Genomic DNA, 11,402 nt, shown 5'->3' on the forward strand with positions numbered 1-11,402 from the left:
GACTCTCAACAAGATGGGCTAGCAAAGTGGCTGCAACAATAGATTTAAGCACAGCAAAAATTTTAAGAATGATACAAGATCTGAAAGAGTTTATTGTCTTGTACATAGGATTACTATTAGTTGAAGTCAACTCAATAGCCCCTAACAATAACACCCACAGCCAGATCCATCTATTTTTTTACATGTGCCATAAGTAACACTTACCGTTTTAAAACTATAAAAAGACTTTTTGTTGAGAGGGTCTCTTCTGACCCTCTTATTTCACGGATGAGAAAACTAAAGTCTTTAGGTTGAAGTGAAATTTAGTAACATATAATTATTGAAGGCAGAGCTGGGGTAAGAAATGGGTTAATTTACAACTCAAACAGTGGCCTCCCCTATTCAATACCCTATACTACCTGTTCAGTTTCATATAGACTCCTAGTACTTGGATTAAATCACATTAATTTAAATGTCTAGGGGATGGAAGAGCTATTTTGATTGAGGATTTTCATTCTTTACAATTATGCTAAAATTTCATTTTTACTTAAAATTTATTTTCATTTTGTACTGCTAGGAGAACAAACAAGTTAGTCCTGGAGAGGGTGAAGCCAGACTACTCCTTGGAGGCAAAGGTTCTGAAGCTTCGTCTGACATATTTTGGACATGTTGTAAGATGGGATCAGTCCTTGGAGAGGGACGTCATGCTTGGGAGGGTGGAGGGATAGTGCAGGAGAAGAAGGTCTTTGTGAGATGGATTGATTCAGTGAATGGAGTAATGTGGGTAGGTATGTCAGAGACAAATGATTGGCATAGGATAAAACAGGGTTTAGGGCTGTTTTACGTAGGTTTGCTATGAGTCACAGGAGACTCGACGACACATAACAACAATTATCTTTGTACGTTTACCAGAAAAGTCAGTTATGTGAACTACTCATAACAAAGCTCAGAGTACATAGGGACATAAATGTCATACACAGAATAATCACATAGTAAATTTTTCACTGTCGTTGTAAATGTGAAATGTTGAATAATAAAGTGACCAATAAGCAAAGACGTTAACATTTCAGAAAGAACACTTTTGAGACAATTAGTGAACTCTGAATAGAATCTATAGATTTACATTAATGTTTGTTTCCTGATATTGGTGGTTTTATTCTAATTATTCTTGCTTGAAAGTAAAACACTGAAGAGTTAATCATGTCTACAACTATTCTCAAGTAAGAAGAAAATCTCAAGAATATATTTAGAGAGGGACAATGATAAGACAAACGTGTAAACATTTTTAAATGTGTTAAATTATTTAATTAAAAACATTTTATTTGAAATTTTAAAAATATAAATAATACAAAGGAATCTCTACCCACAATATATCAGGCTATTTTAAAGTAATCTGAAAAAGACTCAGATCCATTGCTCAGAATTTGGAGTAAAAATGCCCACATGTACGAAATACTCTAGGGAAATTCAACTGGCAATTCTTTTAGTCTCAGAGAGCTATTATTGCTGTCTACCTAAACCTATACTGATTCCAATTTATCATGCTTTCTGTAACTTCAGAACTCAGAAGTATTACTAGCTGCACAAATATTCAATCCTGATCCAAGCTTATTATTGAGGAACATTAACTTATCTGCTTCCCTGTCCACTAAAAGGGCCTAGAAAAAAGGATACCAAGCTGCAATGAGAACCCTGACATCTAGAGCTCTATTTATAAGCATCATTTTCATTGAAAGAAACAGGACTCTTTGCATAAAAAGCTGACACTAGAGCTGGGACATGGAAATAATAAGAGGAGACAAGAGTCTTTTGTTGTGTCAGAGAATAAGGTTCAAAGACTCATGAGGACATGTCTAAAGACCACAGGAGCCTGCTTAAAAGGAATCTCACTGGCCAAATCTGGGACACTTTGAGCATCAAAATGAATGATGACAGTAATTTATTAAGTACTCATTGCCATCAAGTCATATATAACTCGTAGCTGGCCCTCCATTGGGTTCCCAAGGCTGTAAATTGTACGAGAGGAGAATGTCCTTCTTTCTGCCACTGGGCTACTGACAGATTTGAACTGTTGGAGAGGGACTGCCTTTGGGTTAGCAGAACAGCTCCTTACAGAGTAGGCCACCAAAGCTTCCCAAATGATTATGTAACTCACCGGATAAAATAATGTGTTCATACTGATACCTATATATGACTATGGAAATATAATAAAAGAATGCTCTGCCTTATAGAGTGTTAGCAAATGTATAAGAAAGAACAAAATTAGAAAATTATTATGCAACTGCCATATTAGAACATTAGGAATAATTTACATGATTTACAAAATTGGCAAATCATTTACATTAATGTTTATTGCCTGATTTTGACAGTTTTGTTGGTGTTTTTTTTTGGGGGGGGTTCCGATCTTTAATTGGCATGTGTGTTTCTGGGGGAGGGAGTTTGTTCCTCAACAGCAGCAGACTTCTTAACATCTGGTCTGAGGGAAAAGGGGTGGGAGTCGCCTGGCCCTCCCAAAGTGACCAGCCCTCTGAGGGGCACACACCACTACTCCAGGGCCTTCACCAGGGCCTCGCTGGCCTCAATGCGGATCTGGATCTCTGTCCCCTGGGCCTTGTCGGTTGCCCAGGCCAACTCCACTTGTGCCGTCTCTAGGTTCGCCCTGGCTGCCCCAACGTCCAGCATGTCCAGCGTTATGGCCTCTTCTGCCAGCAACTGCACAGAAGAGTCAGCTTTGACCATGACAGAGCCACTGCTCACGAAGTACTTGCTGGTGGTGCCATCCTGAGCATGGACCACTACTAACCCGGGCCTCAGGACCTGCAGTGTGGGCACGTGGGACGCCAAGATGCCGAAGGAGCCTGTCTACGTGGGCACATCCATCTGGCGGACTGTGGGCGTTGTGGAAAAACACCTGGGTGGGCGAGGCAAAGGTGAAGGGCGGTCTGGAGGACTGACAGTTTGTTTCATGAGTATCCTTATTTTAAGGAAATGTACACACTAAACTGTTTATCATATCTGAAGTTATTCTAAAATAGAGAGGGAAGTGTATTTTTAGAGAAATAAAATGATAATACAAATACGGTAAAATATTAACAGTTGGTATTTCTAGATGAAGGGCTTATGAACATTTTTTGTTATGTTTTTCTAACTCTCCTTTCTGTAAATTAAAAATATTTCTAATTTAAAAACAAAATATATTTATATTCTAGAAGAGCAAGCTCATCAATAGCGATTGAAAGCAGAAGGGTGGTTATCTGATGGGTATCAATTGGATTTCTCTTCAGTGACAAAGAAAATACAACGCTGGAGCCGAGAAGAACAATACCCTTCACAATAGCTAATCACAAGATTAAATACTTGGGAGTAAATCTAACCAGAAGCACAAAGGATCTAATCAAAGACAATTAGAAAACATTACTATAGAAATAAAAAGAGGCCTGGAAACTCAAGCTCCATACCACACTCCATACACAAAAACTGACTCAAAGTGGATCAAGGACCTAGGACTGAAAATGGGGACTACAAGCTTCATTAAAGAAAAATTTGGAAGAACCCTAGAAATCCTAATTCACAACAACAGTCTTCCAAGCATCCTGAAAAACTACAACCAGGAGAGGATAAAATAGATGAATGGAACCTCTAAGAATCAAATCCCTATGCACGTCCAAATTCTTCTCCAACAGGACAAAAAGGGAAGCCACAGACTGGAGAAAAAAAATATTTGGTAATGACATGTCTGATAAGGGACTTATATCTAGAATTTCTAAATTACGTGAGCACCACAACAAGATAAACAACCCAATTGAAAAATGGGCACAGAATATGAACAGACACTTCACCAAAGAAAACATTCAGATGGCGAACAAACACATGAAAAAATGTTCAAAATCCATAGCTCTAAGAAAGATGCAAATCAAGACAACTATATCATCTCATCCCAGTAAGAATAACAAAATTTAACAGAACAATAACAAATGCTGATGAGGTTGTGAAGAAACTGGAATCCTTATTCATTGTTAGTGGGAGTACAAAATGATGCAACAACTATGGAAGGCAGTATGGTGCTTTCTCAAAATGTTGCAAATAGAAATACCATTTGACCCAGCAATTCCACCAACGGGAATATACCCTAAAGAAACCAGAACTGCCACCCAAGCAAATATATGCTCACCCATGTTTATTGCACTTTGTTGATAACAGCAAAGAGTTGGAAACAACCCAAGTACCTGTCAACAAACAAATGGATAGAGAAACTGTGGTATACTACGCTGCATTGAAAAACAAGGAACTCATGAAATACAAAATGGATGACCCTGGAGGACATTATGCTGAGTGAAATATCTCAGTCACAAAAGGTCAAATATTGGCTAGTGCCACTGCTGTAAAGTGAACTGACATTGGAGTTGGGGGAAAACTAAGAGGGAATAAATAATGTATACTGCATTGAAACAGATGAGGGAGAGAACTGTTTAGGAAGAATTTACAACTAGGTATTATTGTCATGACAAGAGTCCAGAATGAAAGCTGCATAATGGAGTGGACTGGGAGGCGGGGAGTATATGACAATGAATTTTTTTTTTCAAAGTGAAAAGGGAACTGGGCTGGAGGGTTGAGCAGGGAGGAAAGAGTGCAACAATGAATGAATGGAAATCCAAAGTCTCTGTAAACATTCATTAAAATGAAAAAGAAATCTTTTTTTAAAAAAAAGGGAAACTAAGGAAGTTGTGGGGGGGCTGTTTTGGCAGGTAATAGATTTGTTCATAATCATGATTTGGTGGTAGGTTCCTTGGCAAGTAACATATGTCAAAACTGTTGAATGTTTATAAAATGAGCTAACAAGTATAATAATGAGTGGGGGAAAGGAAGGCCCAAATCATTATTTTTTTTAAATCTTTGGTATATGCTGAAGGGAATGCAATCCTTTTTGTAATATTTAAATTTTTTTGTCATGATGTTCTATATTTCTAGGATTCATTTTCTCTTAATCCCTCTTACATCCAAGAATAAAAGGGCTTTCCACCTCCTCCATTGACTTTTCTCACACAGAAATCTGCTGTATCTTTAATGCAACAAAATTTATTGTTTAAATCCATAGAGAGTTGAAGTACTAACCCAAAGACCACGCCTTTCTTGCAGTTGAAATCAACCAGCAATTTTAAGAGAGAAAGATGTACAATCTCCTTCCATGCAATTTACAGCCATGGAAATGTATTAAAGGATCAGCTATGAGCAGGTTCTGACTTTAACAGCAATGACCTTGGGATTTTTGGTTTTGTAGGGTTTTTTATAACTTTTATAACACATTGGATGAAAGTACATAATCTTTTATTTTGCTGCATTTATATATATATTGTTCATTTTTATGTCACATGCTTATTTTTGCATTAGAGTTTAATTCCCAAATGTCTAAATTCCAATTCCTGAATACCAATGTATTGTTAAACAGCATTGTGCAGTGCCTGCCTTAGTAACAGCATGGAAGGAGTGAGGAGGAGCAAGAAAGTAGTAGAGATAGTTGAAAAAAAGTGGATTGGAATCAACTGGCAAGTTTCTATTCCAATTCCACACTAACTGTGTAACCTCTTAGGTCTAGTTTCACCCCACACCCTGGTGTAAAAAGTAAGGAATGCTCTGGTGGCCTAGTGGCAAGAAGCTGCACTGCAATCCCAGTGACACGCGGTTTGAAACCACCAGATACTCTGCTGGAGAAGGAGGGGCAATCTCTTCCTGTACCAGTCAGATCTGATTTTACCGTACACTCACTACATACACACCCACACATAAAAGGAATGGATTCAGTTGTTCTTTAGTTGAATAGTGACCACTAGATGGAGCCCATGAGCCCAAACCCATGCTTTCCTGCGGTAGTACTAACGCAGGAAACCAATTAGGAGGGGTTAATGCTGTGTCTAATGCAAAAAGGGTGAGAGTTTAGGAAGAGCTAGAGAAGTTGCTCACTTTAAACAATGGTGTTCTTGCACGTATAACATCGAAGGCTAAAATATTCGAGATCATGAGAAATCAAAGCTAAGCAAAAATCCTACATTTTCTCTGCTCATCTTTCTTCAACTTTAGAACTCTTTAACATGTAAAGTGCAAATCCTATCTCATACTATGTGTTATCTGAAGTGAAACTTATTTAGAGTCATTATGAGTCAAGATCAACAGCAACGGGCTTTTTTTGTTATTTTAGTTTTGTCTTAAATCTTGTATACAGGCAGTCACCAGATTAAAACCAAGTTCCATTCCTTTTTAAATCAAATTTGTAAGTAAATCAGATTCACTAGATGCACTTCATATTACTTTATCAAATGTTTTTCTTAGTATGTAGGGAACCTTTCCGTGCACAAAAAAAATTTAAAAAAATTAAAGAAACACTTCCACATACAATAAAACATCTTTAACATAATAATACTGCAATAGTAAAAATAATTATTTGATAGGCTTTGCAAAGAAGTGTCCATTTGTTATTGTTAGCCATGGTGCATACTTTAAGTTTTTAATAGAATACGCTTTATAGGAACTGGTTCATAACTACAGATTATTGCCAATCAGACATTCATAAAATGGGGACTGCCTCTACTAATAATTTAACTCAACATTTATTGTATATAGGAGCATCAAGCACTACAATTGAGTTATCCATGATTCTTTGGTAAATGTTTGTAAATAATATCTAAAGTGAGTTACTTATCTTGTGTTCTCCAATTAATGCTTTTTGTTTACTACTGAACTTTTCAGATAAATATTCAAAACTTTGTGACTTGAGCATTTCTGGACTTGCCTCTCTCTCTCTCTCTCTCTCTTTCTGCTTTGTCCATGAAAATCAACCCATAGCTGACTCTCCACTGAGTTGCTGGGGCTATAAATCACATGGAAGGGGGTTGCCCACCTTTCTCCCACAGTGGAGCTGGAGGCACAACCACTGAGTTAGCTGCACAACTCGCTATAGGTCACAGACAACAAAAACTTTATCTTTGGAAAGCTCAGTATATTTTCTGGAATAAATCTAGATCTTTAAGAATAGCAATAATGAAACTTAGGTGATGAAAGTCAAATATCTCAATAACATTCTGATTCAATAAGTCCTTATTTGGCAAAAATTTTAATTCCCTAATTTAATGCCCACAATACTTCTCTAAGTGGATTTATTATTACTATTATTATTATTATTATTTATTAATAGTTTAACAAAAGTTTACAGGAAACTTGGATTTCCATTCATTCATTGTTGCACATTTTCCTACTTACCCCCTCCAGTTCAATTTTCTCTCTAAAAAGATTCTTTCATTGTTGCATAATTCCTCCCTCCCCACCCTGCCCTCCTCAATAAGAGATTTTAATACCATTTCATAGATGAAGAAACAGAAGCTTAGAAATGTTAAGCAATTTGCATTATTAGTAAGCAGCAAAGCCAGAATTCAAGGCCAGGTCTTCCTCTTTTTTCTTTGGAATTGTGGTATAAATATATTTAATGAAATATTTGTCATTTCAACTTTTTTTTAAAATATACTAGGGAGCCCTGGTGGCCTAAAGACAAGAATTTGTGCTGCAATCGGAGGCCACCAGCTGCTCTGCAGGAGAAGGATGGGCAATCGTTTCCCTTGGAAATCCAAGTGCAATTAACTGCCTCTGAACACCGACCCATAAGAGGGTCAGCTATGAGGTGGTTCCGACTTTATAGTACACAACAACAAGTCAGTGGTATTAGTTATGTTAATCATGTTGTGCAACTACTACTATTATCCATTTCCAATTCTTTGTCACTATCCTTAGCAAAAACTTAGTGATTTCTCCTTCCTTGATCATTCCCTCCTGCCCTTGTTAACCAATCATAAGCTTGGGTCTGTATATATCTGCAGGTTTAGAGATTTAATGAGTTAATCCAGGCCAGCCAGTTTCAAGTACAGTTCTCTCCAATACACTGTGGTGTAGGAAATGATTATTGTAATTCACGTGTATGTTGTCATACAGCTATGCAATAATTTCCTCCATCCTTGTTGAAACTGTTCTCTTTGTCTTCCTCTTTAGCACCATTGTTGGTTTGTTGTGGGTTTTTTTGTTTGGGTTTTTTTTTTTTTTTCATCCAGTCAAGAAGAATTAGGTAGGAACTTAGAGGAGCACACAGTCATTTGTCCTCAATAGTGCAAAGCTTATCCTCACTAATCAGCACAAATGAAGCAGAGGAAAAGGTGGAGAAGCACTTAAAGGTAGCAACTCAAGAAAAAATTTGTTAGCTAAAGGATAACTTTCATTTTCCCAAACTCAAACCAAAAAAGAAAAAAGGACTTAAGATGGAGCTTGTCACAGTGTCCACGACCTATTAATTTATTCGCTTTATAAACAAATAGAACAGGTAGTGTATTCTCTGATCCACTTGTTTTCTTTGAGTTCTCTTTTTCCTCCCCACAAACTGGTGCAGGATGCTGCCTGATTTAAGGTGCAGTCCTTATCAAGGCAGCTTATTCTAACCACTTGGTTAGGAAGCTGTAGAATTCTCTCAAGAGCAAAAAAGGAGCACATGACTGTGGAGATGTATGTCTAAAATTATCCCTAAAACTTCATAAAGTTGGCATCTTTTATCATGACCTGCAATTAAAAAAACAAATTTTAAGAAATCATCAGTATTCAAAAACAAAATTTAAGAAATCATCATTATTCATCAGTACTGTAACTTTCATATCAAATTGATAATAACCCATTCTAACCCATTTCCACCAAGTTAATTTTAACTCATAGCAGCACTAACTATATGGCAGCACAGAACTGCCCCGCAGCGTTACCAAGATTGTAATGTTCACACAAGCCAACTGCATATCTTTATCTCAAAGAGCAGCTGATGTGTATGAACTACTAATCATTCAATTAAAAGCAAAGCATAGTGTATAACCACTCTGCTAGCCTAGCTATATCAAAATGAGAGTAGTAGTGTTGGTGTTGTTGTTGTTGTTGTTGTTGTTGTTGTGTGCCCTTGGGTCTCCTGCGACACATAGCAACTCTATGTACAACAACTCGGAACCTTGCCCTTTCCTGAGCCAATCTCATCCTCTCCAACAGACCTAATCCCATTGCTCCAGTCACTGAGTCAATCCATCTCATTCTGGGTCTTCCTCTTCTGCATTGTCCCTTCACCCTTCCAAGAATGATGTTCCCTCTGGACCACATGCCCAAAGTATATAAGACAGAGCTTCAGAATCCTTGCCTCCATGAAGCAGCTTGGTTTCACCCTCTCTAGAACTGACTTGTTTGTTCACCTGGCTGTCCATGGTATGTTCAACATTCTTCTCCAGCACCACAGCTCAAAGGCATTGATTCTTCTCCTATCATCCTTAGTCATTGTCCAGCTCTCTGACATATAGCAAGTAATTGTGAAGATGATGACCTGGATCAGCCTCCAGACTGACATCATTGCTCTTAAGTACTCTAGGGAGGTCCTGACAGAAGACTTTCCCAGTGCAGTTTGTCTTTTGATTTCCTGACTGCTGGTGACAAGGGTGTTGATTGTGGAAATAAGCAAGTTGAAGTTATCAACAATCTTAATCTCCACTCTATTAGGAAGCTGCCAATTGGCCCGGTGGTGAGAATATTTGTTGTGTTCTTGATGTTGAGCTTAAATCCATATTGAAGACTATAGTACTTGACTTCTGCAACAAATGCCTCAAGTCTTCCTCATTTTTGGCAAGCAAGTCCGTGTCATCTGCATAATGCAGGTTGCTGGTAAGTCTTTCTCCAATCCTGATATCACGTTCCACCTCATGAAGCCTCCCGAATGTTCTATTCTGCATATAGATTGGAATGTATGGAGATAGGATGCATCCTTGACACAACACCTTTCCTTATCCTGAGCCATGTAGTGTTTCCCTGCTCTGATCTGACTACTGTTTCCTGGCTCAAGGATAGGTTTCACAAGAGCACAATTAAGCATTCTGGGATTCCCATTCTTTTTGAGATTAGCCACAATTTGCTGTGATCCACAGTCAAATTTCTTTGCATAGTCAGTGAAACACAGATAGACATTCTTCTGGTACTCTCTGCTTTCAGCCAAGATCCATCTAACGTTGGCTATGATGTCCCTAGTGTCACAGCCTCTTCTCAACCCAGCTTGCACATATAGCAGCTCTCTGCTGATACATTATTCCAGTCATTTCTGGATAATCTTCAGCAGGATCTTGCTTGCACATATTAGTGATTGTGTGATCATTTCCACACTGTTAAGTCATTTTTTTGGAATGGGAATAAATATAGATCTTTTCCAGTCAATTGGCCAGGTAGTTGTCCTCCACATTTCTTGGCACAACCAGGTGGATTCATCCAGGGCAACATCTTTTTGCTGAAATGTGTCAATTGGTATTCCATCAATTCCTGGGGCCTTGTTCTATGCCAATTCCTTCAGAGAAGCTTGAACTTCCTCCTTTATCATTATAGGCTCTTGATATATTGTTTTATGAAATTCTTCTGTGTCAGCCAATTCTTTTTGGTATAGTGCCTCTGTGTACTCCATCTTCTTTTGATGCTCCTGGGTCATTCAACAATCTGCCTTCGGCATCCTTTAGTATTGCAACTCAAGGCTTAAACTTTTCTTCAGTTCCTTCAACTTAAGAAATACCAAGCGAGTTTATCCTTCCTTATTTTCAGACTCTAGCTCTTTGCACATTTATTGTCCCTTAAATAGAAAGCTCTCATTAGGACAGCATGAGTCTGTGCAACTTACAAAAAAGTTTGAACCAGAATCTATGTCTGCTGTCTAAAGGTAAGAGTTAAGTAAGTAAATAAGGTTATTAGACTTCAATTCCCTATTAACTTCCCAGCCTCATTCACCCATGTGCCCACCTTGCTGATAAAAACTTTGCAGGCCATTTCTTTGGCAAGGTTGAATAAAATGATAGTTTCCTTGCACTTCAATCAGGAATTCCTTAATATCTATGATATGTTCTGAAAAATAGAATGTTATGTGATCTGGATGGTGTGCAAGCACCATATTGTAGTCTGATACCATTTTGTCTTTAAGCATCTTGAACAAGCTTCATGCCTTATGCAGTGACTGTAAACATTCTGAAAGGAATTTGCTTTTGTGTTTGGTCTTCAATCTACATTTTATCAACTTCTCCATTTCTAATATGAGTCCCTCTCACATTCACATTTTCATTAGCCTTTTAACTTTCTTCTTTTTTGTTTAAGCCCTTTAACTTTCAGTAGAGATAGCTAGCAAAAGAGAGAAAGACTCTTAACAAGATGGATTATACTCAAACAAATATGAAAATCTAGAGGAAATGGACAAATACTTAGAAAAACACAACCTACCTAAACTGACACAAACCGAAACTGAACATCTGAACAGACCCATTATAAAAGAAGAAATTGAAAAGGTAATACAACAACTTCCAACCAAGAAAAGCCCTGGACCAGATGGTTTTACAAGTGAA

At 37.7% G+C, this 11,402-nt stretch overlaps 1 pseudogene; it reads right to left on the reverse strand.

The window, feature by feature from the left end:
• Positions 1–2,523: 2,523 nt before the first annotated feature.
• Positions 2,524–11,402, reverse strand: part of LOC102848804 — a 198,904-nt pseudogene continuing 190,025 nt past the window's right edge.

The sequence above is a fragment of the Elephantulus edwardii genome, unplaced genomic scaffold (genome assembly GCF_000299155.1).
Source record: "Elephantulus edwardii isolate Elephantulus edwardi_28Jun2011 unplaced genomic scaffold, EleEdw1.0 scaffold00067, whole genome shotgun sequence".
Taxonomy (NCBI): Eukaryota; Metazoa; Chordata; class Mammalia; order Macroscelidea; family Macroscelididae; genus Elephantulus; species Elephantulus edwardii.